This window comes from Colobus angolensis, unplaced genomic scaffold, assembly GCF_000951035.1.
Source record: "Colobus angolensis palliatus isolate OR3802 unplaced genomic scaffold, Cang.pa_1.0 Scaffold28, whole genome shotgun sequence".
NCBI lineage: Eukaryota > Metazoa > Chordata > Mammalia > Primates > Cercopithecidae > Colobus > Colobus angolensis.
This window is the reverse complement of record NW_012116043.1, coordinates 4,434,959-4,439,681: the sequence shown is the minus strand read 5'-3', so window position 1 is coordinate 4,439,681 and position 4,723 is coordinate 4,434,959.

Here is a 4,723-nt window from a genome sequence, read left to right as displayed (position 1 = left end):
TCTCTACTAAAGATACAAAAGTTAGCCGGGCATGGTAGAGGGCGCCTGTAATCCCAGCTACTCGGGAAGGCTGAAGCAGGAGAATTGCTTGAACCCTGAAGGCAGAGGATGCAGTGAGTCAAGTTTGAGCCACTGCACTCTAGTCTGTGCAACTCCGTCTCAAAAAAAGAAAAAAGATTATTTGTTTATTTACTTACTTATTTTTTGAGACAGAGTCTTACTCTGTTGCCCAGGCTGGAGTGCAGTGGTACAATCTCGGCTCACTGCAACCTCTGCCTCCCGGGTTCAAGTGATACTCCTGCCTCAGCCTCCCAATTAGCTGGGATTACAGGCGCCCACCATCACACCCAGCTAATTTTTGTATTTGTCGTAGAAACGGGGTTTCACCATGTAGACCAGGCTGGTCTCGACCTCCAGACCTCAAGTGATTTGCCTGCTTCGGCCTCCCAAAGTGTTGGGATTACAGGTGTGAACCATTGCACCCGGCCAAGAAAAAACATTTAAAGAGAAATATTTAAAAAGTAGAAATCACCCATGTCTTCATTTTGTTTCCCTAGAAAACAGGGCCTGAGGTAAAGATTAGGAGCTAATGCTTTATTGAAGAGGAGAATGCCAGGGAGGTGAGGGTGAGGGAGAAAGGGAAGGAAGCACAAAAGGAGGGAGAGCAGGCCAGGTGCAGTGGCTCATGCCTGTAAATCCAGCACTTTGGGAGGCTGAGGCAGGATCACGAGGTCAGGAGATCGAGACCATCCTGACCAACATGGTGTAACCCCTTCTCTACTAAAACTACAAACAATTAGCCGGTATGGTGGCACACGCCTGTAGTCCCAATTACTCAAGATGCTGAGGCAGGAGAATCGCTTGAACCTGGGAGACAGAGGTTGCAGTGAGCTGAGATCACACCACTGCGCTCCAGCTTGGGCAACAGAGTGAGACTCTGTCTCAAAAAAAGAAAAAAAAAGAAAAAAAAGGAGATAGAGCAAGTTCATGACAGAGCATCCCGCAGGCGGCCCCAACTTCACACCAGCGCTCAGCCAGTTGCTGGTTTTCTGGGGTGTCTCTGAAGAGGATGTAGGAAAGCAGTGAATCTCAGAATGTTCTGTTAGTGCAGAGTGTAGCATGGGAAATGTGTGGTGGGTATGGGGAGGGAGCAATTTATCCGCCAGCTCCTTCATGTCCTCATTTGTCCTCTCCCTGGGGCATTAGCCTCCCCCCATTTGCAGGTGGAGCCCATCTTGGAGGGTGTTAGTCTTGGGTGCAGAGGTGGCTGCAATTCTTTGCTCTTGACCTTCAGAGACAACTGGAAATGTTAGGAGCTGAAATGACTGTGGCACTGGGCAGAGCTTTACAACCACGGAACAGTGTGAGCCATTGCTGATGCTGTCTGTGCCAGAGAGAAAGGTAAGTATGTGATTTCTGGGGGTGGGGGCGCAGGTGGGATGAATGGATTCAGGTTTGCCATTTCCATAATCCAACATGAGAAAAATTATGTATTTAAGCTGGGCATGGTGGTGCACACCAGTAGTCCCAGCTACTCTAGAGGCTCAGGTGAAAGGAACACTTGAACCCAGAAGTCTGAGGCTGCAGTGAGCTGTGATCAGACCACTGCACTCTAGCCTGGGTGACAGAGGGAGACCCTGTCTAAAAACAAACAAACAAAAAAAAAGCGGAAAGTAGGCATGGTAGCTCATGCCTGTAATTCCAGCACTTTGGGAGGCCAAAGTGGGAGAATCACTTGAGCCCAGGAGTTTGAGACCAGCCTGAGCAACACTGTGAGACCCCGTCTCTACAAAAGATACAAAAATTAGCTGGGCATGGTGGTGTGCACCTGCCATCCCAGCTACTTGGGAGGCTGAGGCAGGAGGATCGCTTGAGCCCAGGAAGTCGAGACTGCAGTGAGCCGTGATTGTGCTATTGCACTCCAGCTTGGAAGACACAGGCTGGAGAGAAAACGGAGAAAAAATAATGTATTTAAAAGAAATCCCTCCCGTCTAATTTCTATTCCCAGGTAACTACTGTTGACAGTTTGGTCCATGCTTTTCCTGATAATATAAATATTTACCTATCTGTACACACTGTATGTCTAAACGTACACCTAGTTTTAAAATGGAAACATGACGTACAAACGTACAAAAAAAGCTATTTGCTTTTTTCACTTCATAATAGCCTATAATCATTTTTCCAGCTCTGCACATATAGACCTACCTTGTTTTTTAAAAATAGATAATTCCTGTTTCGTTCTTTTATTTATTTAATTATTTGATTGTTTTGAGCCGGAGTTTCACTCTTGTTGTCCAGGCTGGAGTGCAGTGGTGCAATCTTGGCTCACTGCAACCTCTGCCTCACAGGTTCAAGTGATTCTCATGCCTGGGCCTCCTGAGTAGCTGGCCTGAGTAGCTGGGATTACAGGCAGGTGCCACCACACCTGGCCAATTTTTGTATTTTTAGTAGAGACGGGGTTTCGCCATGTTGGCCAGGCTGGTCTTGAACTCCTGACCTCAGGTGATTCGCCCACTTAGGCCTCCCAAGATGCTGGGATTATAGGCGTGAGCCACCACGCCCGGCCCCACACTAGTCCTTTTTCAGTTTTCCAACTTGTCAATGTCAGTACCCTCATACAGTGCTAGTAGGAGTACAATTGGTAAAACCACTTTGGAAAACTGGTGTGAAAGTTGTCAGAGTCAAAATGGAGTCATCTGTGTTACAAAACAAAAAACAAAAACACCTTGACAAGTAGAGCCAGGGAAGCTGATCAATGGAGGATGCTCATGCATGAATGCTGGATAACAAAAACTGTCACAAAAGACTGCAAAACCCACAACCTTGCACAAAGGCCATCACAATCTTTCTTTAAAAATGCTTGTCTGAAGATATCTGCCCAGCAACTGCCTATCTAAACTTGGACTGGTGCCACTTCTGTTATTGAGCTCTGTAGCCAAAGATAATTATCTCAAAACAATTATGTACTTCTCATTTTTCCTTTAAAAACCTTTGTCTTCCTTTATTTCCTTGAATACACATACACTTTAGTATGGCATACGTATTCCCATTGCAATGCCCTATTCCTGAATAAACATCATCTTCTTTTAGAAAGACTCTCTGTTACTTAGGCTGACACTGGCCGTATCTACTAAGTCTAAGCATACACCTCCCCCATCACCCTGCAATTCTACTGCTAGGCTTAAACCCAGCAGAAATCAGAAAATAATGCCCACAATAACTTTGCTCAAAATCATCCAAAACAGGAAATAAGGGGAATGTCCATCAGCAATAGAATGGATAAATACATTCATACAGCGAAATGTCATGCAGCAATGGAAAGTAACAAGCGATTCCCGGATGCAACAGTAGGAAGGACTCTCACAGCTACAATGTTGTGAGAAATTAATCAGGCACAAAGGAGTCCACACTGTATGGCTCCTTCTGTATGAAATTTCTGAACAGGCAAAACTAAGTTCAAGGGATTGAAAGCAGAGTAGTGGTTGCCTGGTGCAGAAATGGGAGCGGGGACTGACTGCAAGGAGACACAAGGAAGCTTTTCTAGAGTGAAGGAAATGATTATATCTTGATTGAAGTTGTGGTTACACACCTGTATTTTTTGTTTTTGTTGTTGTTTTGAGACGGAGTCTCGCTCTGTCTCCCAGGCTGGAGTGCAGTGGTGTGATCTCAGCTCACTGCAGCCTCCACCTCCCGGGTTCCAGCGATTCTCCTGCCTCAGCCTCCCGAGTGGCTGGGATTACAGGTGCCTGCCACCACACCCGGTTAATATTTGTATTTTTAGTAGAGACAGAGTTTCTCCATGTTGGCCAGGCTGGTCTCGAACTCCTGATCTCAAGTGATCCACCCGCCTTGGCCTCCCAAAGCTAACACTGTTAGCTCAATGGTGGGCTCTTTGTCTCGTTTGCTGCTGTATCTTTCCCCATCTAGAAGAGGATCTGGTGAAGAATTTTATTACTTTAAATATTTCTTCCAACAGATGTATATCACTCATTGAGTCAGCTAATTCAAGTTGTATTTAGCTTACTGGTAAATATGTCATGGGGAACTCTATATTAATACTCTTGGAATTACCCTAAGGACCCCTAAGTTTGAATAGTCTTGCAGACTTAGCTATAATAAGCAGCTGTGATTCTAGCAGAAACTACTAACAGTTAACAAATCAAGGTCATGGAGAATACTGCTAATAGGAATTGAGAAAGAGGTAGGGGAGTGACTGAACTCAACCGCAACCTGTGGAATTTGGAGCTAGACTCCTTGGATTCAAATCGCCCTCACCTTACTGAATTCTCTATGCCTCATTTCCTCATCTGTAAAACGGGGACTGTGATAGTACTAGTGTCACAGGCTATTGTGCAGTTTAAATCAATGAATATGGCTGGGCTCAGTGGCTCACGCCTGTAATCCCAGCACTTTGGGAGGCAGAGGCAGTGGATCACCTGAAGTCAGGAGTTTGAGACCAACCTGGCCAACATGGTGAAACCCTGTCTCTACTAAAAATACAAAAAATGAGTTGGGTGTGGTGACATGTGCCTGTAATCCCAGCTACTCAGAAGGCCAAGGCAGGCGAATCATTTGAACCTGGGAGGCAGAGGTTGCAGTGAGCCGAGATCATGCCATTGCACACCAACCTGGGAGACAAGAGTAAAAAGCCGTCTCAAAAATAAAAATAAAAATGAATGAATATATGTAGCACCTGCATTCATAGTACCTAGCATATATTAAG